Genomic DNA, 27,258 nt, shown 5'->3' on the forward strand with positions numbered 1-27,258 from the left:
AATTATCATTATTTATATCTATATATCTTGACAGCGTTCTCTTGAAAGGAACCAGCTGGTATTGTGTTTGACCCATGGCAGGTGCATAGTCTCTAAATTCCCTTCTTCTCCTCCCTTTTGAATGGAAACTTACCCCCTCCCCAAACACAAAAGTCCTCAAATAAAATAAAGTGAAACCAAACTAGACCAACAAAATGATACTGTATAGATATTCAGATCTTTCTCTTCACCTCTCCATGATTTTTAGAAAAAATCTTCAAGATTGTGTTTTCTTTCATAATAAGGAACAAAAAATAGAGCAGGACAGGGAGCAATAATTTGATCAGGTGTCAGGACCGTTGGGCGCTCTCTTAGGGGGACATCCTGCTTTCCGCGGGGCACTCTTTGCTTGTATGTTCCTATTTCAGGGTGCTTTATAGGAGTCATTTGCATAATTGTATATCCAGGGGATGGATTAGCTACACTGAGTCATTTTAGCCTTATGATGCAATCACTCATTCACCACGTGTTATTCAAAATATTTATTGAAGAAATGGAATTGCTGACCTAAGGTGAGTAATTCTGAAAGCAAATTGACTAACATGGTTTTCTCCCTCTATCCCCACACTTACTTGCTCTCACATTCATTCAGGTCTGTTTGTAGAAGTTGATTCACTAATTTAATTCATATCTATTATATACCTACAATGTAGTGATCATGGGATCCAATGGAAAAGAAGAGAAAATTATACATATATATATAGAGAGAGAGACATGTGGGAATACACATACACACATTCTAGTGTATATCCATAATGTATATTGAATAAGCAAAAAAATGAATTTTATATGTATATATATAAACTTCAATTGTCCCTACCTGTTTGGAGATTGTCCTACCTGTTTGGAGGAGGGACTCGAGGTTGCTTGCAGAAGCTGAGATAGAGGAGGGAAGGGTCTTGTAATCTGGAGTGGGAATAGAGTGATGCTACAACGTAGTGATCTCAGGAGTCCCGTGCTTTACCTTTGATTTTGGCTGTCAGGGAATCTGTGTGCAGCCTCAGTGAAACTGTGGGGGAGATGTGTATGCTTGAGCCTGTGTGTATGTGTGTGTGTGTGCCTGTGCTTGGAAGTTGAGAAGGAAGATTGGCGCGACCAGAGCTAGGATCCAGTGGGATTGCTGCCGGACTCCTGGTTGTCTTCCCTGGAGTTAATTTCCTGTCATTGAAACTAGAGCCTTTGTAAACGCGATCGTTGCTTTGTTTCTGTTCTCACGGACTCCTTCCTGCTTCGTCCCAGCGTGACATACAGATGGTGGGCTCCGGTCTCTGTAGTGTGAGGTGTGAGGTGGCGAATATTACATCTCAAAGAAAATCTGCATGTTGGATGACATCTTAACCAGATAAAGTGCTGATCAACGTCTGTAGATGGGTTATAGGGTTGTGTTTTGGAGGGATTTCTTGAGATCTATTGTCCACATTCCGATTGAGACCTCAGAGCGTCTTAATCATGTATCCTTAAGCAACATATTTGCTCTAAAGGGTGTAAAAGAAGATCTTATCTGGAGTAAACATAATAATATTTTATTTTTAGAGAGAAAATGTTCTCAAGAAAATTGGGATTTCAGCAAGTTTAGTATTGTCTGTTAAGGCAATATGAGAGCAACTCAACTCAACATTTGCTAACGCTGTATGTCAGATATATTAAAAGCACTGGAAAACAAAGATGAATAATACGCAAACACATATTTTAGAAACCAGCAAGAGAGGGAAAGAACCCTCATCTTTCTGATTATAAAGTATTCCTCAGTGTATCCAAATAGTCGATGAGAAGGAGTTTTTCTTTTAGGGGTATTTAGGCTAATAAATGCAGAATAAGTGATAATTGGGTCAGAAGGTCCAATTTTACAATGCTGCTATGAACTCAAGTTATGTCTCCCCCAAATTCTTATGTAGAAACCCTACCCCCAGTATCCTCAGTGTTACTATATTGTGAAACACACACACACACACACACACACACACACACACACACACGAGGTCCTAGAGTAGGATGCTAATCTGACAGAGCTGGGGCTCCTATAAGAAGAGAAAGAGACACTGGAGCTCACTTGTTCTTTCTGCCACGTGAGGACACAGCGAGGGGGTGACCTGTAAGCCACGAAGAGAGTTCTGTCCAGGAACCAAATTGGCTGCAACCTTGCCTCCCGGACTCCCAGCCTACAGAACTGTGAGAAGAGGCATTTCTGTGGTAGAAGCCGCTGGGCCTGTGGTATTTTGTGATGGCAGCCCTACCAGAAAAACGCAATTTCCTAGCAAAGTAATGATTCTAAACTGCGATCATCCATGACTGCTAATATCAGAGAGAGAAGACCAGAACATAAACATCTCCTAATAGATGTAGACATTATTACCTTTGAAGTCATATTGCCAGAAATTCTAATCTGTTTCTGGTAAGTTTCTAGACCTAATTTATAGCAAATACAAGGGGTCAGGGAACGTTTTATATGACCTCATGGTGAAGCAGTTAGCAGAAGCTTGGCTCATAAAGATGGATAAGCCAGTTTCTTCAACACATAAATTACAGGGAAAGAGAATAGGAGGGAAAGAAACTCTGTGGTTTATGAAAGAGACCTGTCTACCGTCTGTGGTTTATGGGCTTTGTGGCAATCCCCATTAATGAGGACATGGTACAAAATGTATCTGAAACAGGGAAATGTGAGTACCACCTGGACATTTCCTGAAATTAGTGAATTACCTAATTACTAGCAGGGATAATGGAATTGTGATTATATTTTACAAAGATAACTGTCTTTTAAAGATATGTGTTGACATTTGTGGCTGGAAATGATACTGATGTCCAGAAATGGTTTCAGAATAATCTGGAGGAGGGGAAAGTATGTAGGAAAATAGGCAAAGCACAATTGGTCTTGAGTGGATAATGGTTTGAGGAGGGTGACAGGTGGGCAGGCATTCGTGATACACTTCTCTCCACTTACTTGCAAAATTTGGAGCTTTCCATAACAAATACCTTAATAGAAAGTTAGAAAGTGCCTGAAGGATCACAAAATGTAATAAGATGGGCATGGATGTGGGCAGATCATCGCAATAACAGGAGAAGGACAAGGAAAGGAGAGACAATTGAGCTGTCGGGCTGATCGTTATTAGAATTTCAGTGTTTTCCTGTGAGAGGCAATGTATTCTGCCTGTTGATTTGTGCGTTTACCACCTAGAGGCAAATTCATAAAGACATGAATTTTCTTTGAAAAATTTACTTGGCTATTTTCCATGGGCTTCAGACCTGCTGAAAGATAGTTTTTTCCCTCCTTCCTCTCAAGTCTTTGCTAGTAAATGATGCTGATTAAGAGTCCACACAGGGACAGCGGCTTTTCCGTGAAATTGTTTATTAAGAGTAACACTTGGCATTTTATGGTGACATAGCCGTATTTCATTATGCCAAATGAATGGGGGTTTGCTAGATGATCTGTCATTTAACCTTACCAAGCCCTGGTTTCTTCATCTGTAAAATTAAAATGCTAATGATGTCAGAATCTCTTGGACGGGAGTGTGATAGATATTAGCACCTCTGTCTCCAAAAGGATTGTTTGTTGCAAAGAGATGGTACACCCTGGCTCTTTAAGGATGGAAGAAGCAAATTTTAAAAAGATATTAGGCAGCCACGGTCTATGTTGATGGGTCAAGAAAAACAGGCTGGGAGCCAGCCCGAGCTTTGGAGATCGAGCATCAGAAACACTGCAGAACCAGCAAGGTAACAGACTGGCCTGCTGTCACCGCTCCTCCTTGTACCCTGGAGGCCGGGACCCTGAGTCCGCCAGTGGGACATGGATGAGGACATTGCCTTCACTGTCCCCGTCACTGGTGTCAGAGAGATGACGCCTCCTCCAAGCCTCTTTCTTTAGGCTGCTCACTCACAACTTGCCATCTTGTGTGCACGTTCCTGACAGGTGAAAGCCAAGTGTCATGCTTTGTCCTGCAAGGGGATCAGGGGACCAGGGCGCCGCGTGGTCCGGATTCTGTCTTCGGGGCAGAGTGGGGGGGGGTATAGGGCTCTCGGGGAGGGGGGGGGCTCGCCAGAAGATGCTGGGTTCCTTCTTACCACTCTTCCTTAGCTCTAATAACGGCATCATCTTCTTTTCTTCTGCCTACATTGACGAAGTACTTAGCTATGGGCTGACTGAGACTCCAGACAGCCCCACTTCGCAGAGGGGCAAATGGAGGTGTGAAGCGATTCGTTTGCCTCTGGTTGGTTAGAGGCAGAAGCTGGACCTCTGGCTGGCGGAGCCCTAGCTCGGAATGGGAAATCCCTGTACAATGTTCTTTCTCTGGAAGTGCTTCCATGTTCTTAAATCCTATTTCCTTTCTTGCCATCTTTCCCTCAGAGCCGGTAAGCGTCTTGTTCTATGAACCCTCTGCTAGTGCTGTTCGTTCCGGCTCAACCCACCCAGCGGCCCGCCCACCCCATGGAAGAGGTTTGGAAAGAAGGGTCAGAGAAGCTCCTAGACTCCTCTGAGGCCCTAGTGCCCAGCATGTGAGGAAAAACCACTTCGGTGTCCGAGACGTCCCTTCGAGACTGTCCATATGGAGCCTTCCTGTGTTGCTCGCCTCCTCTGCAGTGGAAGCGCACAGGCGGGGAGCGCTTGCCAAGACGGAAACAGGAGCCACACTCCCTCTTACTCAATTTCGAACCCTGACGTTGTCACTGACACGCGGTGATTGAATCCCTCTGCACCCGACTTCTGTCATCTGGAAAACGTGCCCCGCTTTCAGAGTTGCGGCGCCATGGGCCTTGGGACGTTCGGATCCCTGCCACTTCCCCGCCCCATGCCATGCGCCTTAGCCCATCCTGTAGGAGGCAGAGTCCAGACCCAGCTGCGGGGTGAGCACTTTCCTAAAGCCTCCGGCATGTGAGAGTGGCAGGAATAGGCACGTGAGGCAGGAAGGTGGGGGAAGCTAGCCCAGGAGATGTGGTATCAAGCTGGCCAGAGCTTCTCAAATCCACTCAGCTGGGTGCTCAGCCCCCAGGACATTCCCGGAGAGACCTTCCAGAGTTATTGACCCTCAGAACCATTTTTCCAGGAAAAGAGTGGCAAGCGTTTGCCAGCTGGATTCTTGCCAGCTTATGTTGCTTATCATTCAAAATCTGTCCCCTGAGACATTAACTGGCTTGTGCCCCTGGGGTGTGTAATGGGGTCCCTGGAGAAGCCCGGGTGGAACCCCAGGGGGCAGAGCTACAGAGTCTTCTTCTGGAGACCACACCCGAGCCTCACTCCCACACGGGAAGGAGGAACATGCAGAGACGATGGGGGCTGGAGGTCTGGAGACAGCGTCACTGTGTGCTTTGTGTTCACAGGAAAAATGTGAGCCCTTATCCCCCGGCTCTGTCAGAGAAGTGAGGCCCAGGGCCAGGATCTAGGGCACAGGCGGTGTCAGCTGGGTCAGAGACACTGTTCAGGGGATCGACTCTCTTTGGGGTCATGGCAGAGAGCAGCAGCACTGATCCCATGGCTGAAAAGCCTTTCCTGGTCATTCCTGTTGTCAGGACGCAGGCAGGCTGGAGTCTGGGCTGTGCTCAGGAGAGGCGCCCATCCTGGGTTCGGACTCAGGAGTTATGATCTGAAGAGTCGGGGCTGCTCAGAAGCTGTTCTGGTGTGGAGAGGGAGCCTGAGAAGCCACAGCAACTTCCAGGAGCCCTAACAGCAGAGGCACCTGTGCCCAGGGGGACAAGTATCTTCACGGGATAGACCCATTTTGTTGTAAATTTTGGATGCCGTTCCTAATATTTGCACATTCCAGGTCTGGTCCTCCCAGCCTTCTTGGGGATCCTCTGGGCTTCTCATATCATGGGACACAGCACCTTTACGTTTAAATTAGCCAGGTTCTTTTATCTAAAAACCCAAGGGACATAGTGATGACAGGAAGACAGGAATGAGTGGCAGGGTCGTTTTTCGACATGTTAACTAACCATTTCCCCCATTTGCTCTGTCCCTTTCCAGGCAGGCGTGTCATTGTGTGCTTAACCCCAGGGGCTTCTGGGACAGGAGCAAAGACCCCATTTTGGTCCATACTGTCGACTTGACTTATGTTCCTGTCTTCCCTTGGAGAAGTTGTCACACTATTGTCTATGATTATGAAGGTGGAATGCTTAATTTTGGCATAAAGCAAGCTGTGAGTGTTGGCTTTTGTGCCCTGATGTGGGCTGTTGCCTAGAATTTAAGGAGAGTTTATAATTTACAGTTACTCAAGGAAGTTGGTTATTCTTACTTGTTTTTTAAGGATCGATGAACTTTGTGTACCCTACACAGGTCTGTTTGGGTATTGAAGAAAAGAAATGCTCCTCGGCTTACCTAATCCAGTGTAACAGAGAGGCTCCATAGAAAAAAATGTCAAACATGTTCTTTCCTGTGTCATTTTAACTTTAAATTATTTTAATCCAACTTAATTTTTTAGCCATTTTTATTACTCAAGTTTAATTTTACCCCTGTAATTGGACCTTTTTTGATGTTATTAAAAAAAGGAATATTTACTTTGAAGACAGAATGGTAGAAGGATTTTATGGAACCGTGGTTAATTTTCTTCGGAGTGACGACGTTATTGTAGTCACATATGAAGATGTCCTGAGGAAGACCATGTTGAACTGTCTGTGAGGTCTCATGCTGTTTGCAGGTGATTTTCAAATTTTTCGACAAGGAAAGTGCAAAGCAGGAACAGAAAAGATTAAGTAAATGTGGTAAATGATAATTCTTAAATGTAGGCAGAGGATATGTGCACATTTATTGTAGTATTCTTTCAAATTTGAAAATACTACCATATTGAAGACTTTTAAAAACCATTGAATTGAAGTAAGGGAGGTTGCAGGGCATTACACATGATTTTCTTGGAATTCAGTATTATAAGGCTTCTGGGACTTCTGGCTTTCCGATAAGATATCCCACTGATCCTGTGCCGAGCTCTGCTCTAACTATCTCATTTAATCTCCACAAGTACCTTACGTATATCTCTCCAAACCCTTGCCAACTGCAAAGGTAGGGGGTATCAGCTCCATTTTATTTATTTATTTATTTATATTTTATTAACATATAATGTATTATTTGCCCCAGGGGTACAGATCTGTGAATCGTCAGGCTTACACATTTCACAGCACTCACCATAGCACATACCCTCCCCAGTGTCCATCACCCGGTCACCCTGTCCCTTCCCCTTCCTCCCCATCCCCTCCAGCAACCTTCAGTTTGTTTCCTGAGATTAAGAGTCTCTCTCTCACTTTTTTTTTTTTTTTTTTTTTAGATTAAGAGTCTCTTATGGTTTGTCTCCCTCCCTGTCCCATCTTGTTTCATTTTTTTCTCCCAACCCCCAGGATTCCCTGCCCAACCTATTCACTTAGCATAATACCCTCTAGTTCCATCCACCTTGTTGCGCATTGTTAAGATTATTTGATGGCTGCATAGTACTCCATTGTCTATATATACACCACATCTTCTTTATCCAGTCATCTGTTGATGGACATCTAGGTTCTTTCCACAGTTTGGCTATTGTGGACATTGCTGCTATGAACATTGGGGTGCACATGCCCCTTCGGATCTCTACATTTGTATCTTTAGGGTAAATACCTAGTAGTGCGATTGCTGGGTCATAGGGCAGCTCTATTTTCAACATTTTGAGGAACCTCCATGCTGTTTTCCAGAGTGGCTGCACCAGCTTGCATCCCCACCAACAGTGTAGGAGGGTTCCCCTTTCTCCACATCCTCACCAACACTGTTGTTTCCTGGCTTGTTTTCAGCTCCATTTTAGAGGTGAACAAAATCCAATCTAGGCTAGGTAAATTGGCAGAGAACCCCAGTTTGCCCCTCTGTTATATACTTTCACAGTCACCCACCAGGAGAGAAACAGTGGTTACTCCAAAATATGTTGAGTTAATGAGGATATTTCAGTGTGTGTGTTAAGATAGGGAACCAAAAAGACCAATCTAGTTGCACAACAGAGGCAACAGCTGTGTGGGAGACAGCCCGCAAGCCTCAGTGGAGGGGTGGGTAGACAGTGGAGGAGGGGCTTCCTGTTTCTATAATTTAGACTCAGCCAGCTAAAACATGGTATTGTCCCTATCAACTCTTGAACAAATGTTGAGGAAGACCAGAATAAATGTCACTGACTCACAAACATGGCTCCAGGATGCATGAACTCAGTATGTTGGAGTGGCCTCACATGGTGCTTCCTTGAGAAAGGGATTCTCAGGAAAACTTAGCTAAGAAAGAATGTGTTTGCCTGTCTTTATCTTTGGAAAATCACCAGTGACTCTGACAAAGATAAATGAGCTGGCTCTGTCTTGATTTTGAAGGAAGTTTATCTAATAGAGTGTAACGGAGAGGCTCAACAGCAAAAATGCCAAAAATGTTCTTTTCTTCGTAATTTTAAATTAAATGAATTCTTCGCCATTTTTGTCATTCTAATTTAATTTTGCCACTATAATTGGACTTTGATTATTTTTTTAAAAGACATTTTAAAGCCAGTCCTAAAAACTTAAATTTTCCAGTGAGCCATAGGAAGCAAAGAGATGTGGGGCAGCTGCTGCTTCTAGCCCTTCATTCCTGAGCACAAGCACTCTTTCTGTTGAAGGCACAGCATGACAGGAAGGTCTTTGATCCAATGCATATACTGCATGAGGGAGATGGTTCTCGTTCTTGCAGAATATTGCCTCCAGCATGACATGGCCACTGTGCTTTGTGCAGGAGGTCCCTACAGTGGCTGACAGTTTCTGGGCAGCACTGTATGTGATACAGCCAAGGAATCCGAGGATTATGGGCTCACTCTCGCACCTCCTCCTGCTGTGAAGTGGGTCGTGTCCGACGAGATGTTATTTGGGATGCTGTGTCAGTGGGTAAACAGTCCATAAGCCTAAGGACCGTGGTACTGGCTGAAGCCCAGAGGGCAGAAAAGGCCAACCTGCAACTGAAAAAAAAATGAAAATTCAGTTTTCTCTTTTGGAAATACCATGCTGGCTTTTGCAAGCATGGGATGGGCCACTAGGTGGCCACAAACCGGTTCATTGTTCTCTTTGAGGAAGGGTAGCCTACTGTGGACTCTGTGATGGTTAAGTGTGGTTTGTGGGTTGGACAATAGGCAGGTGGGGAAACTCGATAAGACTGCAAAAGCAGGAGTCCATGTGTCATATCCATCTCTGTTGCCATGGAGACGTTGTTCATCTGCTCACAGTGCCATTGCTGGTGTGGCCAGTGATAGAAGCTGGATGATGTAATTGGGCTGAGACATTTGTTGACTTGGCCATTTATTGCCTTTTCCACGGTCATTGCTTTCTGGAAGCCATTACATGTCATACCGAGACCTTCACACTTTCTGCTCAGTCCTCTGTGTCCATCCACAAGTGTCTACCCCGGACCTCCTTGTCCGTCATTGTTTTGGCTCTTTCCTTTCAAGTCCCTGAGCAGCAGGCCAGGCTCTCTGCCACTGCTCCCGAGTTAGTATACTCCAACGTGGGGCCACTTCTCCTTCCACATAAAGCGGATGACTGGTTATACCACTGAAAATTCTACCCAGCGGGAGGAGTTTTTAAATCACCATTGTCTTTCAAATCTATCCCTGAATCAACATGTGCCTGTCAAGTCTGCACACTTGTAAACTGACTCAGACTTTTTGTTCCTCCTTCATCCGGTTGTATGGGGCACCCCATATAGCCATAGGAATAAGCTAGAGAAACAGATGGGTGCCCATGGGCTGTGGACTGGTGGTGCTGCTCCTGCTTGATTTGAGATGGGCCCCTTCTCAAAAAGACAGATTTCTGGTGGGTCTGCGCCACTCTTTGACCTTGATGGTCCCATAGGGTCCCATTCTTGATAGCCCATTCCAGGCACATGGTGGCTTGGTTTCCTATAGTCAGTTGCTCTCTCTCACTCAGGTTCCAGGAAGCACCATGCCTGGGGGATGTTTTTGGGTTCTAGAGGCAGCATGGGATTGAGGGTCTCTGTGGTGGGAAGGCCCCATGGGAAGTGGGTCATGGTACTTGCAGCACAGAATTATACACATTTTGAGAAATAACACCTAGTGCATTCCTGGGCTAGGCGCTCCAGCACAGTGTTGAACAAAAGAGGCAGTGATAAGCCCACTTGACTTGTCTGTGTTCTGAAAGGGAAAATACTCAATATTTCAAAATACTCAATATATCAAAAATTTTTGATAATCAATTAAAGGTAGTTGTTTCCATTTTACATTTGCTAGGGTTTTTTTTTTAAGTTATTCATTAATTTTGGTTTTTAGCAAATGCTTTTTGGGCATCTATTAAAATGATATTTTTTTCTTTAATCTGTTAACATGAAGAATTTCAACATTTTTGATTATTAAATCACAATCATGTATTTCTAGGATAATTCTTATGTGACCATAAAGTATTATCTATTTTACACCTTATTGGTTTTGATTTAACACCTCACTGTGAGTTTTTGTCACATTGTCCTTAGGTAGTATAAGCCTGTATACTGTCTAGAACCCACTCTTCTTTGCCCCTGAGATAAACTGCGTACACGACGCTCCTCTTCTGCAGTCTCTCTATTGTGGGCACCATCTGTCTTCTCTATTGATTACCCCACAGTTATCTTCTCAAAATGCTTGCCTCAGAAATGAATTGGAAGAGACCCTACTTTTATGTGCTCTGGAATTATTTTGGCAAGATTACCATATTTGCTTCTTGAGTGTGTTTAAGTATTCAGTGTGAAGCCACTTGAATTTGAAATTTTTTTATACAAAGATGTTCTTCTTCTGACTCAGTTTCTTTAAGAGTTATAAGACAATTTAAGTACTTTTGTTTCTTGAGTTGGTTTTTATGAGTCATATATTTTTTCTGATAATTTATTTAACCTACATTTTCAAATTTATTGGTAGAAATTCATCAATAATACCTCATTATCTTTTCAGTGTTTGTAGAACTTAATGTAATGTTCTCCTTTTCATGGGCTCGAGCTAGTTATTTTTATATTTTTTACTTAGGAGGTTACTTACCTATAAAAAAATTGTATAGGGACACCTGAATGGCTCATTCAGTGAAGCACCTTGCTCTCAATTTCGGCTGGGATCGTCATCTCACGGTCTTGGGTTCGAGCCCTGCCTCTGGGCTCAGTGGGGAGTCTGCTTGAGGATTCTCTCTCCTTCTCCTTCTGCCCCTTCCCCCACTCATGCAAGCTCTCTCTCTAAACAATCTTAAGGAAAAAAAAGATTGTTTAATGACAATAAAATTTTGCACAGAAATACTAATTTACATGATTTGTACTGCCTTGGTACAATGCGACTGAACTCTTTCCAAGGTTAGAATTCAGAGACATACTAACTAGTGGGTCTTAAAAGGAAGCTGGATTGAAAAGAGAGATAAAGAGGACACAAAGGGAAGTGGACATATGTCACAGTTTGCATATGCTGGCTAAGCTCAGCGTGTGTGATGGACATGAGTTAGGCTCACAGAAACTTGAACAGGGAAAGCTTGCTATCGAGAATTATTAACTATGCAAATGACAGTTAACTTTAGAAAAGTGGAAAAAAATTGTCAGGTATAATAAATGTGGCAATTGCAGAAAGCAGCCACTGCCCCTAGAGCTGAGATGGATAAAGATGGTACTTAGAGAGGGGAGGACCCTGCAAAGCTGAGACCTCTCAGCAGAGAGTGTGGCTGCTGTTGCAGAAACACACCACCTACCCCTCTAGGGAGGAAGCTTGTTGGGGTCCTCTTCATGCAGAAGTGTGAAAGCCACCCCTGCTTTCTTGACTTCTTCTGGAACCAACTCAGGATGACCCATTCAACTGGCAAGCACCAAGTGAAAGAAGGAAAAGCTCTTTTACCCTTCCTCCTTGTAGAGGCACTCTCTCTTTCTCTGTCTCTGTCTCTCTCTCTCTCTCTCTCTCTCTAGCGGCCCCTAGTGGCAGAGCCTAACATTGACCCAACTGGCAAAGAAGAGAACTTGGCTGGCTGAGCTCTAAAATCACAAAAATCACAAAAAAGGGTGGTGTCTTTTTGTTTGTTTGTTTGTTTGTTTTGTTTTAATTTTTTATTTGACAGACAGAGATCACAAGTAGGCAGAGAGAGAGAGGAGGAAGCAGGCTCCCTGCCAAGCAGAGATCCCGATGTGGGGCTCGATCCCAGGACCCTGAGATCATGACCTGAGCCAAAGGCAGAGGGTTTAACCCACTGAGCCATCCAGGCACCCCACAAAAAAGGGTGGGTTTTAGACCTGAGAGTTTAACTTAATGACATGTTCACACACTGTTTGAAGTTGTACCTGACTAGCCACCTACTCAGTTCTGCAACCTTCTCATCCTGGATTATTTGTGCAGTCTGGAAAGGAGAAGGCTGTTACATAAGAAAACAAAAAGAAAATGACGTTCCGGGAGATCTGAAGGTTCTCCTGAAAGACGCAGTTATGGAACAGGTGGTCACATGACACAGTAAAGCCCCTTCTGCCAGAAGCCTGTGGGGCAGGAGAGGTTTGTATGAGATGGGCAGCCATGCGCACAGCAACAATGGCATGGGAAAGGAGAGGTCTAGGAGAGGCTGTCCCTGGTTGAAGAAGGTAACTGTGGGGTCCCTTGGCAGCAGCGCAGGAGGAGGCAGCCCAGGGCAGAGACCACAGAGCAGCAGCTAGCCGCTCTGATCTGCTGAGACTACATCCCCAGGCACACATTCACCCAGGGGTCACGCACGTACCACCCCGCCACATTCATCCCACAGCCCCGATCGCTCCCTGTGCATCATCAGTTCCATCGCACCTGCTCTGAGCCCTCCTGCCATACTGGGCTCTAGTGAATTCAGTTCCAATTACTTCTGTAGTGCTTCTTTTCACAAGGATTTGCGATAAACTCAGGCTTCTACTGTATGGCAGAAATGGTGTCTGTCCGTGGAGGTCAGCTATCTTTGGGTTTCTCCTTCTGCTATCTAAGGTTGCTTGCAGATTTTGGTTCTTGAGCTCTGAGGGAAGATCCTGCTGTGGGAATACTGCGATGTCCTGGTCCGAGGAACTCACTGTTGGCTGCAGACTCCCCTCTAGGTTATATACCCTCGTGGCTCATCTGTCAGCATGGGGTCCAACCTCTCTACAGTGCTATAGTCGCCTCTCACTTAGGACGTGGTGCTAAATGTGGGTTGGGTTCTGTGTGTCACCACTTCCTGAAATTTGGTGATAACAAAGAAGAGTAAATTTCACGCACCTTCTCAGGTTAGCTCATTTTTCAACTTAGACTTCTTTCCACCTTCAAAACGTTGGGTGGTGACTGTCCATTGCATGGCCAGTAGCTTCTGTTTTGGGCTGCGTCAGCCATGGGAGTATGCCTCCCAGATTTCCCTTCAAGCAAGAATTTGACGCAGGGTTAGGATATAGCCTTCAGCTGGCACACCGTCAGAACCCAGCCAGTCCCATGTTCGCACCAGGGCCCACACTCCTCTGGCCGCTCCTAGCCAATGACTGAGCATGGCGGGGTACTAGAGCTGGGCCCTTCCTGCCCTGTGCTGGACTTCTCCAATGGGCAGTATTTGCTCTGGGTTGCCCCACTGGCCTAGATAAGACTTACTGTGAGCTGCTGTGGGATCCAATCATCCATCATCCCCTTCTTCCCCTCACATATGTCAGGCTTGCATCACATTCTGAAGCTCTCCAGTTGACCCCCACGCACCCTCATCCTTTACAGGACCTACTTGGACTTGTAAATTTCTCTTGGTGTCAGCATTCTAGAGGATCCAAACTGCCATACTCTGTAGTATAAAATTTATAATCCTCTTCTCTCACGTGTCTCTGCAGCCATTCCTCAAAAATGCAAGCCACTCACACTCCGCATCATAACGCTTGGCTACAGTCATTTATTGGGGGAAGAATTTATGCCAGGACAGTGAAAACAGAAACCAGATTGATATCTCATTAAATCATAACTGCCAAATAGGCAAACCACCAATATATGTTAAGACATATAAACCAAGGTAATTTACATTTTTATGTGTAAATGGGAGAAAGAAATAAGGGAAACAATGGGAGAAGAAAAATACAGTCAGTCAGTTGATGAATGTGTGGTCGTGGAGAATCTTTTTCTCTAACAAAAATTAATTTTAAACTGAAGAGATGCAACGAATAAGGATCAAAGTTAGTGTTGATAGTCTGAGTCCTGTTATAACTTCCAGATGATGTCACTCTCGTGATAAGAAAAGAAGTGGCAACATTTGAAATTTGTGAAAATTATTCTTGAAACAGGAAACAATGAAACAAAGTACAACGTCATATAAAGTGGACACAAAGGAAAAATGAATGGTGCTATAGTTAAAAAGTGAAGAAAAATCCAGTAAGAGTGATGGGTATTTATTTCAAAAGGTGCAAAGCAGTTGAAAAATGGGGGACAAGATTAAAAGGGTCTTTGTAGGTATGTATGTAACATAGGCAAATAGACAAGGCTTATCAATCAGATTCTTTTGTCAGTTTACCTGCATAACAGTGATGCATGGCTCCCACCAAGAGATACACCATTTCATTGGTGGTGGCACTTTTCATGGCACTGTAAGAAAAGAGAGAAAACATAGAGGGAGTTCACATTTCAGTCCCAAGGAGGGAGCTGAGTCCACTTCTCTGTTTAACCTTTAACGCAGCAGATAAATCCAGACAGAAACCAGACAGGGGGTAAACTTTAAGTTCTGACAGCTCTAACTGAAATCCCCTAGGAAAGAGGAGAAGAGATTTTTGAAAGCCAGAAAGGAAAACTTACAGGAGTATGCAGAGAAGATGGCAGAGTGGAGGGCCCAGGCCGAGGTCCGATAATAGGAATAATAGAGGGGTACTCGCAAAGGAAGTAGGCGATGTGGACAATGGGAATATTATGGGCTGTAGGGGAATTGATCCCAGGATCAAGCAAGTGTGCTCTGCACTGTGTCCTACCTACATGCTCTTAATCAAGGTTAAGATAAAAATCTAGGGTAGGGGAGAGAGAGAGACAGTCTTTCTTAAGAGAGGCCATGGGCAGGATGAAAGTCAACAACAGAGACTATCTGAATTACCCCAAACAAAACAGAATTGGAATTAGTTGAGTAAGATTATGTAGAACAAAGACAGAACAGGTAGAGTTAAGTGAAGAGCCTTATGGCCCTTAGAATAGGACAACGAGGATGTAATTCCCATCTTGGGAATGATGACTTTCCTGAAGAAGGGAAACATGAAAGTCTGCAAATGTATAAAGAAAAATAAAATAAACAGCTTGAATAAATACATAGACTATATGATGGTCAACTAAGTGAGAACAATGACAATTTGAAAGGTTGTAAGAAATTGATGTTCAGTATTTGTGGAAGTTTAGTTGACCTCAGATCCTTAAGAAATTCTGAAAATGTTGGGGAAAAAAACCCTTCTAAACAAATTCATGTAATCCAATAAGTAGAACCTTAATTATAACCAGTTTGGGTTTGAGTGTACCACAGTGAATGAGTCTGCCTCCATGTCCAAGATGAGAGGCACATACATATCACTTGAGAACCATGTTTCGTGCTCTGTAACGAGGTGTATATTTTTCTATTGCTGCTATAACAGATTGCCACACATTTAGTAGCTAAAGACAGGGTAAATTTATTATCTTAGAGTTTGAAGTCCAAAATGGCCCCAAAGGGCAAAAGTCAAGATATTGGCAGGGCTTTGTTTCCTTTTCTTTTCCAGTGTTTGCAACCCACATTTCCTGGCTTCTCTCCATCTTTATCCACTGAGCCACCCAGGTGTCCCTTCTCTCCATCTTTAAAGCAGCAATGGCCAGTAGTGTTTCTCAGGCTGCCTCACTCTGACATGGACACTCTTGCTTTTCTCTTTCACTTATAAGGACCCAGAGGTCCCACCCAGATCATCCAAGGTAACTGACCCTATTTTAAGGTCAGCTCATTAGCAACCTTAATTCAATCTGCAGGCTTGATTCCCCCTTGTCATCCAGCCACATAATCATAAGTTCTGGGAATCAGGACACGGACATCTCTGGAGGCCATTACTCTATTTAGCGCATGAGACAATTCTCAGGATACAGTAAGTTATGGGGTTTGGGGGTAATAGATACATTCAACAAATACTTACTGACCACAGAGTAGGTGTGCCTGGCATGCTTTTAGCCTAGAAACATTGCATGGTTCTTGATTCTTCATGTCAACAATGAGAACTTATTGGAAGATTTCATAAAAGGAAGGGATGCGATCAGCTCTGTGTTTCAGAAATAGGTTTTGATTTTAGTGCATAAGACATAGCAATAGAGGGTAGACTGGAGATACAGAAGTCAGTCAGGAAAGTATTGTGATGGTGTAAATGAGCGAGGTGAAGCAGGAGCAAGCTAAAGAATAAAAAAAACAAAATTGAGAAGTTCAGTTTTGTAAACAGGAGGATATGTGGAATTGATGTATGGTCAATGTCTCATCAACACTGTCCAGTTGGCTTTGAGCTCCAAATTTGGAACAAAGAAATATAGCTTTCCTTTAGAAAAATGGATTCCTCTGGAAAATATTTTAAGGAGCAAGAATGAATCCAATACAAGATGGAGCTCTGCCCCATTTGTTTCTCATTTAAAGGAGAGATTGAGTAGAGCAAAAGCCAGTTTAGACATAGTTACAAGAAAATGAACTATGAAATATTCTGATTAAGGAGATACTACAATGCTTTTGGGATTGAGTGGCTTCATTATCAGCTCCCTTTGGAGCTTCTAAAAGGAAATGAAGAACACTTCTAGTTTTGTTTCATGAGCATGTCCTGAATATCTGGATGTGGTATGCATTATGTCAAAACTCACATTTTGCATCATAATGTTTATCAGGAAATTAGACAAGATTGGAAGATTTTAAGTCAGTATAAAATTTGGACTCTGATGAGAAATCGACATTTGGAACACAGGATGATCCTATAAGCAGGTTAAGTGGATTAAATAGCTATTTGTAGAATAAAATGAATGTAATCTTTGAACTGTGTTCATCTGGCATGGAGTTATTTCCTCAAATATATTAAAACCATGTCGTGACTAACTGATGGCACATTAGAAGTTATTTGTTTTTTTTTTTGATCGATAGTCTATAAACAGCACTAAAGAAATTATTCTTTCAAGTAAAAATACAGAATCTCTATGTACACTGTGGAGCTCACCCCTTATTTTTACAGTGGCAGAATTTCTCTGAGAAAAGTAAAAGTACTTTTGGGGCATGTTTTCCTTGACCTGTGTGCATGGTAAAAGGGAGTCTGCGGTCCTTTTGAGTATCAGTAATTACATGCCTTGTAATTAGGCATGTCCCAGAAGTTTCCTCAAAGTGGCCAAAGTGTGTGGTAGTTAAGATGCAGATTGACTTTGAAGAAGACAAGCCATAGAGTCAAAGCCTTTCTTCCTACTCACTTTGCCAAAAGAGTAGTAGTCAGGATTCACCTACCTCTGGCTGCTGCTTCTGGAGGTCGATCAACCTCTGTGGTAATTCTTGTCAATGAAGTTATGCCAGAAAGTCCGTTTGCTGATTGGCTGAGCAACGTGGCTAGGCCCACCATGTTGCTAAAGGAGTCTTCATTGCTTTGCTTTATGTGTTCACCCACATAAACACAGCCTCTGTTCTACTCTGGTAAGAGGAATGGAGACACTTATTGTAACCTTTTTAACATTTAATTCTTGTCTCTCAGCAGTAAGATGAAGAATGTTTTGTATTATGCTCAGTTCATCCTTTTCTCTCCTCTACTAGTTATCAAGGAGGTCTAAATCATTCTTCGTGCTTTGGAAGGTGTGATGAATCATAATTGTTTGGTCTTCTCATGTCATATATACCTTTTGTTGTCTTCTGGGTCTTCTTGAGAACAGTCTTCATGGTGTTTCAGTTTTTCCGGAAGATTCTCAAAGCCATGCCGTAATGGGGGGATCACGTGGAAGAGGGGTTACACTTACTGTTTTTGGTTCTTTTTTTTTTTTAATGTTTTTATTTATTTGACAGACAGAGATCACAAGCAGGCAGAGAGGCAGGCAGAGAGACAGGAGGAAGCAGGCTCCCTGCTGAGCAGAGAGCCCGAAGTGGGACTCGATCCCAGGACCCTGAGATCATGACCTGAGCCGAAGGCAGAGGCTTAACCCACTGAGCCACCCAGGCGCCCCCTGTTTTTGGTTCTTAAATTAAGAGCACCAATAGGTAGATGTGTGTCAGTTCAATTTAAGTTAATTTAAGAAACACATATTGAGTGGTCATTCTCTGTCAGCTAGTCTGCTGTGCCCAGAGATACAAAGATGAGTAAGATTCTAATTTCCCTCAGTGATTTTAACTTTTGGTAGGAAAGTCAAGGGAACAGACAAAGCGGCACAATGAGATGAAAGCTCCTTAGAAATGTCTACACAACCCTATGGAAACACAGATCAACCAAAAAATAACACCTAGTTTAGAAGGTCAAAGATTATTTTTGCCTCTAATTTAATGTTATCTACCCCAAAATAGGATATTCTTTCCTGTAAGAAATTTGATCTCCTGTCACTGGAGGTTTACAAGTTGAGGTTAAACTGGAAGGATAAAAAAAATGGGAAAGGGGGTGGCATATGGGTCAGCTGGGACATTGATAGTCTTTCTAAAAGACTGAAATTGAAGGATTCATTTGACTCCAGGGCAGGGCTGAAGTTATAGTTGTAAATCCTGGTATAAAGTCAACATACATGAGGTTGAATTCCTCACTGCCTGGTAATCCCACTCTCATCCCCATTCACCTGCTGTAATAACAGCTACTGGTCATTTTCACCAATGAGGGCTTCGGAGTCTAGAACCTTCTACTCCTGGCACATCGCCTTCTCTACTTCTTCTTCTTCTTCCCTTTTTTTTTTTGAATCATTTTTTAATTAACATATAATGTATTATCAGCCCCAGGGGTACAGGTCTGTGAATCACTAGGTTTACACACTTCACAGCACTCACCATAGCACATACCTTCTCCAATGTCCATAATCCCTACGCCTTCTCTACTTCTAAGGAGGCCCTGACTCACATTCCATCACAACCAGCCTTGTCCAGAAACACCTTTCACTGCCATCTTCTAATCCTCTTCTTGGTATTTATGCAAAGAAAATGAAAACCCCAATTTGAAAAGATAGATGCACCTCCATGTTCACCGTAGCATTATTTACAATGGAAATTACCTAAATGTCCATTGACGGGTGAATGCGTGAAGAAAAAGTGGTATGTATACACCCAATGGAATAATATTCAGCCATCAAAAGAAAATCCTGCCATTTGTGACAATGTGGAAGGACCTCGAAGGCGTTAGGCTAAGTGAAATAAGTCAGACAGGGAAAAGACACAGTGCTGTATGACCTCACTTATATGTGGAATCCAAACAAATCAAAGCTCAAAAACCAAAATTCAAACTGAGCTTGCAAAGAACGGAGTGGTGGTTACCAGAGGCCAGGGGGTTGGGGGAGGTGAGCGAAGTAGGTGAAAGGGGTTAAAGGGGACAAATATTTCCACTTATAAAATAAATAAGTCATGGTGATATACAGTATGGTGACAACAGTTAGATATACTGTATTTTACATTTGAAAGTTACTAAGAGAATAAATCTCAAAAGTTCTCATCATAAGAAAATTTTGTAACTCTGTGTGGGGATGGGTGTTAACTAGACATGTTGTGGTGATCATTTTGCATCTAGACAGAGAGTGAATCACTATGTCACACACATGACACTAAAAAGATGTTATAGTGTCAATTATGCCTGAATTTAAAAAAAAGATGCAGCACATGTTAACATGAGAAAATATTCCCACAGCCTGTGTTCAGGCTTTTCACTTTCTCTCATTTGCATCCAAAAGCAATAGGGATTTTTTGTTTTCCATGACACTGTCAATATTGACCCCAGAGCACTGGATGTCTTATTTTTTTCAGGCATGGGATATTGCTTTGAGATAAAAGTTAGTCCCTTAAATCAGCAGTAATATTTAGTGCCGAAGGTGGCTCATAAATAACTCTTTTAAAATTGGTTTCTGTGACTTTATTTAATAAAGTACAGTTTCTGCCTCCTATCTGTTTGCTCCCAAGACCCTTGGTGATTTTAACTCAGGTTGACAATCTAGACACAAATCTAGATTTTGTTCTACAGATTTTCTTACAGTGGGCCTGAGATAGGACAGTATGAGGAAGGGCAGTGGGACAGCAGTTTTCATGGGAGAGGCGCTGGCAGGCTGCAGGATGTCTGCACCCATTCCTTCCTCCAGTATTCACTGAGCAACTATATGTGCGAGACCACTAAATTCTGGCCAAGTGGAGGAGAATCATGGTTCCTCATGCCTAGGAGTTCATAGTCTAGGCAATGCAGACTCTTCTTCCTACATACTTCCTAAGAATTGAAAGAAAAGGACTTGGGCTGGTACATTTCAATGTCAAGTTAAGGTACAAACCTTAACGATATAACTCAGAGTAGAGAGGGAAAAAACTGCACACTAAAATCAAGGTATTAATTCACAGGAAATGTAAAGTTATGTCAATAGAGGAGTGTTATTCCCATGTACAGTTTCTTTATGTTAAGCCTCAGAGAGAAATTCTCAAGTGGACCATCCAGGTGCTTCTAGAAACCCTGTGGGGGGAACTCACCAGTATTCCCCTGCCATCCGTCTATTCACAGAACCAGAGCTCATCTCCAGCTGTCTTCCCTCTACCCTTTGCACCTAGACCCTTGCACCTAGACACCATGGACTAGAGCCAGCATCTCTGCAGAGCAGCACGAATTGGCGAAGGAGTAAATCATTGACATTTTGCAACTAAGAATGAATATTTTATAACATATAACAGCTAGTTGATGGAAACTTGATTAGTTTTACAGGAGTGCTTAATGCAGATGGTGGGACGAGGATGAAAAGAGACATGTAAAACAGGGAACAAGTAGGTTTATAAGGAGTAGTCTCCCCCAGTGGGCAGAAAATCCCAACTTTGTGTGGTTGTGGAGATCTAAGTAGCTGAATGCATGACATGACCCGTGATTAACTCTTCCCCCTTAAATTCATTCCATGAAGAATTGCTTAAATCCATTGGTATCCAGAAACTATTTAAATCCGAGAAATACAGAAGAGGCAGTAGAAGGGATATTCCACTAGAGAAAGAAAATCATCTATTCACAGGCATAGACCCAACTGAAAGAATTATGAAATAAGGCCCCAAACTACCCCTGAGCACGTGTAGAGAAGTAGCCTATAGGATTCACGTGTATCTCTGAAGACTCAGCTCAAACATCCCTTCTACTGGGAAACCACCTCTGAACCCCCCAAAGTGTTAGTCCTCCTCTTGGCCCTCTTGGAACATCACCTGCAGTACGGAGTTACGTGGTTCTTGTAAGTTTGCTTACTTATATCCTATTCATTTGTGTATGACCAGAACCTGGCACAGTACCTGAGACATAGTTTCTGCTCAATAATTATTTGTTGAATGAATGGATTGCAGGAGTTGAAGGACAGATGGGAAGTGGAGACACAGGATACTGGGCATATGTAGATAAGTTAGGGAAGTTAAAAAAAAGTTCTCTAAGTGAGTCAGGAAGGCTTGAACTAGTAATGGAATGGAGATAATGAATGTGAGAGAACTAGGCAAGGCAACAAATGAATAAAATTGAGCAGCCGTCGTTATGGGAGAGGAGAGAAAATGACGTCACGGACTAAGTGCTATGAGGGAGTGAGTCAGATCAAAAGGCAACAACTCTCTAACACACACACACACACACACACACACACATAAACTTGCTTGGTGGGAAAACTGTGCTCAGATTTGATTTTGCTGGTTTTAGAGTATTGTTGTCATGTCTGGTTGTGTGTGTTGCAATTGTGTACGTGGGACTTGAGTTTTGAGGGCATTCATGCCAAGTGATGATTTGGTAAATACCTGTTAGGATATGGTGTTTGAAGCCATGAGAATTTCTGAATTTGCTGAGTAATAAAATACATCTGAAGAAGAAAATAAGATCAATGATAGTACTTTGGGCAATTTGGGCATTTCATGAATTTGAGGAGAAAAAAAGACCTAGAGGAAGTGTCAAAGAGACCCAGAAAGAACTCGAATTTATCTTGATTAAAGACAAAAATAGAGTAACTTCCTCAAGCAGATTAAGAAACCAAACTGGCACCAGCTGGACAGAATACAGGTTAAATTTCAACAAGACTCCATCTGCTTTCTCTTCTGCACTTATTGGGAGAAATTTTTTAACTCTTTAAGCCAAAGAGAAATACTAAAATCCCAAGGAGTCATAGGTATTTTTTTCTAATGGTGATGAGAATTGAAGGTGGTTGCTAATTAAACTCCACATTTTTTTTAAAAGATTTTATTTATTTATTTGAGAGAGAGACAGTGAGAGAGAACATGAGCGAGGAGGTCAGAGGGAGAAGCAAACTCTCCATGGAGCTGGGAGCCCGATGTGGGACTCGATCCCCGGACTCCAGGATCATGACCTGAGCTGAAGGCAGTCGTCCAACCAACTGAGCCACCGAGGTGCCCTTAAACTCCATTTTTAAAAAAAGATTTTATTTGTTTGACAGATCACAAGTAGGCAGAGAGGCAGGCAGAGAGAGAAGGGGAAGCAGGCTTCCTGCTGAGCAGAGAACCTGATGTGGGACTCGATCCCAGGACCCTGGGATCATGACCTGAGCCGAAGGCAGAGGCTTTAACCCACTGAGCCACCCAGGCGCCCCAAACTCCATTTTTGTTACATTTCTATCAGGTTCACTCTAACCCGTGGTATATTGGAAAGATTATTGACCTTGAAACCAAATTTCCTAGGGTTCGAGAATTCTCCATACTAAGTAGTTATATGACATCAGGAAATTTATTTTATATTTTTGAAGCTCAGTTTACTCATGGGTAAAATGGAGATCGTAATGCTTACCATGCAGTACCGTTGTGAAAATGAGACCGTATATCTAAATTACTTAGCATACCATTTATAGTAAATGATAATCATTAGATGTCAGACCTTTTGCTTCCCTGAGTCCCAACATCACTTAACCCTCATAGGAAATCTCTGAAAATATATTTGCATGTATTTTTGCCTAAATATAGAAAACCACAAAGAGCATTATTCAGGACTTTATGAAAAGATATTGGAGAAGTGTGCACCATTGAAAGAGAGATCTAAGAACTAGGTAAACCTGTGGCAACATGCCTGGATTAGAATTCATACAGGTTGTCCTGCCATTTCCCGGTTTCCAGGGACAAAACATGATGCAGAGAAGGAATTAAAGGTCTGTAGAATGGGAAGAGTAAGTATTTTTCCGGAGCCACTTGATCCCTTGCTCAGAAGGACCAGAACCAGGACATCAGTGCTTTTTGTTTTTTAAATATTCCAAAACATTTATTTCATTTTTTTGCATTTGTTATCAGTTAGCCTAAGTAATTTTATTTTTTAAAATTTTTATTTTTAAAATTTCTTTTCAGTATTCCAGACTTCATTGTTTATGCACCACACCCAGTGTTCCATGTAATACATGCCCTCCTTAATATCCACCGCCAGGCTTACCCAACTCCCACCTCCCGCCCCTCCAAAACCCTCAGATATTTTTCTCAGAGTCCACAGTCTCTCATGGTTCCAGTCCCCCTCAGATTTCCCCCAACTCCCTTCTCCTCTCCATCTCCCCATGTCCTCCGTGTTATTCCTATGCTCCACAAATAAGCGAAACCATATGATAATTGACTCTCTCTGCTTGACTTATTTCACTCAGCATCATCTCTTCCAGTCCCGTCCATGTTGATACAAAAGTTGGGTATTCGTCCTTTCTGATGGAGGCATCATACTCCATAGTGTGTATGGACCACATCTTCCTTATCCATTCATCTGTTGAAGGGCATCTTGGTTCTTTCCAGACTTTGGTGACTGTGGCCATTGCTGCTATGAACACTGGGGCACAGATGGCCCTTCTTTACATCTGTATCTTTGGAGTAAATACCCATAGTGCAATTGCAGGGTCATAGGGAAGCTCTATTTTTAATTTTTTAAGGATTCTCCTCACTGTTTTCCAAAGTGGCTGCACCAACTTGCATTCCCACCAACAGTGTATGAGGGTTCCGCTTTCTCCACATCCCCTCCAACACACGTTGTTTACAGTCTTATTAATTTTGGCCATTCTAACTGGTGTAAAGTGATATCTCTATGTGGTTTTGATTTGAATCTCCCTGATGGCTAGTGATGATGAACATTTTTTCATGTGTCTGTTAGCCATTTGTATGCTGGGAAAACTGGACAGCTATGTGTAGAAGAATGAAACTGCACCATTTACTTACACCATAAACAAAGACAAACTCGAAATGGATAAAAGACCTCAACATCAGGCAGCAACCCATCAGAATCCTAGAGTAGAACATAGGCAGTAACCTCTTTAACATCGGCCACAGCAACTTATTTCAAGGTATGTTTCTAAAGGCAAAAGAAACAAAAGCGAAAATGAATTTTTGGGACTTCATCAAGATCAACAGCTTCTGCACAGCAGAGGAAACAGTCAAGAAAGCAAAGAGGCAACCCACGGAATGGGAGAAGATATTCAGAAATGACAATCCAGACAAAGGGCTGATACCCAGGATCTATAAAGAACTCCTCAGACTCAACACACACAAAACAGATAATCATGTCAAAAAATGGGCAGAAAACATGAACAGACACTTCTCCAATGAAGACATACAAATGGCTAACAGACATCAGTGCTTTTAAGATGCTGCTTTTATTTTTTTAACTTTGCTCATTTGTACTTGGCTTCATTTGCTTTTACTGTAAATGACTTTACATCCAAGGGATGCAGTTGTTTGTAGCCAAATTAATTACCTTTTAGCTCTGTGAGTAAAGAAGAGAGCCAGCCTTACAAAAAATTACAGAAAAAGGCTGATCTGGCTTACTACTCATGCTGATATTGCATCATGAACATGGTTAAGGTTATAGGGTTCTAGGACTGCCCCCTTTGGGACTGTGAACACAGTCCTATGCACATTGAGAGTGGGGTTTGATACCGTCATGTTGGAGGAGGTCTTCTAGAGGACGTGACATCTAATTGCCCTGTAAGCCGGACCCGGGCAGTTGAAGGTTCTGTCCCTCTCCTTTCTCTGGCCAATGTTTGTTCCATTCACCACGCCCACAGCTGGAGCCATTTTCAAGGAGGTGGCTTTGAGAGTGTGATGCGTTATTGAGATCACCTGGACCGAATGTGTGAAGCCAATTAAGGCCTCTATATAAACTCCAAAGCTTTGGTGGGTGGGTGCAGTGTTTTCCTTGTCTTTGCGCAGCTCAGGACGAGCCTGGTGAGTTCCCAAGCTTATAGACCCGCCCTGTCTGGAGGGACTTGCCTCTTTCCTGGGTCTCTCCTTGCCCCCTGTGTGTAGGAGTCATGTGCAAACCAACACATAGGCTAGAGAGAAGATGTCCACACACAAAAAAAGAAGAGCCTCTACAGGTATTATTTTGTTCTTTCTAAGACTTACACTTGTTTTTCTTGTCTTAGCTGTCGGCTAAGCCCTCCAAAGCCATATTGAATGCTAGCAGTGATAAGGGGTATCTTTATCTTCTTTTTGACTTTTGTGGAAATGTTTCCAACATTTGCTGTGAGATTTTGATAGATACTAACTTAATTAAGTTCATTTTGTTCTTAGTATGCCACAAGTTTTATTTTTTAATCATGAAAATGTGCTGTTGATGGTTGAGGTAATTTGAATACTTTTTCCTAAAATTTTAGGTTTTTTTTTTTTTTTCATTTAATCTGTTAGTATGATCAATGACTTGATTCCTTAAATTGTTGAATCAGTTTGGATTATTGATATAGGCCTCTTGCCTAAAACATTTTGTTTTTTGGTAAATGCTGAATTTCGTTTATTGAGAAAACATGTTTGATCCCACGAGTGAGAGTGAACAATGTTTTTTTCAGGTTACCTAGTTTGGACATCAGTGGTTTTCCAGAACTGTAAAATGAGTTGGGCCATTTTGCATAAAATAAGGATTGTTTGTACGTTTGATAGAAATTTTTGTAAAGTATCTGGGCCTGGTACCTTTTCTTGAGGGAGAGAATCTCGTTTACTTTTTGACTTTCTGTGATTATATTAACTTCAGGTGTCTTGGTGGGGGGCAGGTAGCTCAGGTATTATAACATTAACCTGGCCCAACTAACTGCTACGGTGGCTTTGTCCAGAGTCCTATGTGATTCAGAAAATTCTCCTCCTCCTCCAGAATTCCCCTTTCTCCTCTTCCTTATTTCTTAAAACTGCTGATCGTGAAATCTGAGTGTGCTCCTATTTTAAGATGTTATCTATGTGGACAGACCAGGACTCTGGCTGTTAAAGGCTTAGCCTGGGGTTTTTCCCTGGGAGGCAGAGGATTCCTCCACTTTCATCATAGCCCTGTACGGATGGATTTCTGCCTCTATACTGGACCATTTCTCTCTTCTCCCTTGCCATATTCCAGATTCTGGTAGGTCCCCATACGGTGTGGAGAGGTGGACATGAACTTGGTTTTGATCTATAAGTAAAGACGTTTGTGTCAGGGAAGTGCAGTCCGGGAACATCTGTGCTAAATAATGGTTCTGTTTAAATAACACATTGAGGTTTTGGGTTTTTTCCCCCCAATAACATACAATGTTAGTTTCAGGTGAACAACATTGATTAAATTCTACACATTACTCAGTGCTCACCATGATAGGCGGTCACCATTACTGCACGATGATTATCGTATCATTGACTATATTCCCGATGCTGTGCTATTCATCTCTGGGACTTCATTTCTAACTGGAGGTTCGCACCTCCTAATCCCCTTTATTTTCCTGCTCCACCCCATCCATGCGCCTTCTGACAACCACTAGTTCTCTGTATCTAAGAGTCTATTTTTTTTTGTTTTTTAAATTGCATACAAAGTGAAATCCTATGGTATTTGTCTTTGATCTGTCTGACCTGCTTCACTTAGTGTAATATACTCTAGGTCCATCGACGTGGTTGTTCATGGCAAGGTCCCACTGTTTTACTATGTATTCATGTTTTACTAGGTCTTCATCCATTCATCAGTGAATGGACACTGGGTTTGTGCCTGTATGTCTGCTATTGTAAGTAATCCTTTAATTGATAGAGACGTGCATGCATCTTTTCATATTGGTGTTTTGGTTTTATTTGGGTAAAGTTCCAGTCATGGAATTTATGGATTGTAAGGTATTTCTATTTTTAATTTTTTGAGGAGCCTCCAGACTGTTCTGTACTGGGGCTGCCCCAGTTTGCATTCCCACTCACAATGCATGAGATTGTCCCTTTCACCACATACCCGCTGACACCTCATTT

At 42.5% G+C, this 27,258-nt stretch overlaps 1 protein-coding gene across 5 annotated transcripts in view; it reads left to right on the forward strand.

The window, feature by feature from the left end:
• The window catches only part of LOC101680314, a 493,234-nt gene that overhangs the window by 68,506 nt on the left and 397,470 nt on the right, over positions 1 to 27,258 (forward strand). The window contains exons 2-3 of one of the 5 annotated variants that reach the window (XR_001181502.2): positions 4,379 to 4,875; positions 5,993 to 7,133. The exons of 3 other annotated variants lie outside the window; for them this stretch is intronic. The gene's annotated coding sequence lies outside the window, so the exon portion shown is untranslated. Of the gene's footprint in view, positions 1 to 4,378; positions 7,134 to 27,258 lie in introns of those variants that run through there. One more of the 5 variants, XR_001181501.2, reaches the window with a different exon arrangement.

The sequence above is a fragment of the Mustela putorius genome, unplaced genomic scaffold (assembly GCF_011764305.1).
Source record: "Mustela putorius furo isolate JIRA1106 unplaced genomic scaffold, ASM1176430v1.1 tig00000198_pilon_pilon_pilon, whole genome shotgun sequence".
Classification (NCBI taxonomy): domain Eukaryota; kingdom Metazoa; phylum Chordata; class Mammalia; order Carnivora; family Mustelidae; genus Mustela; species Mustela putorius.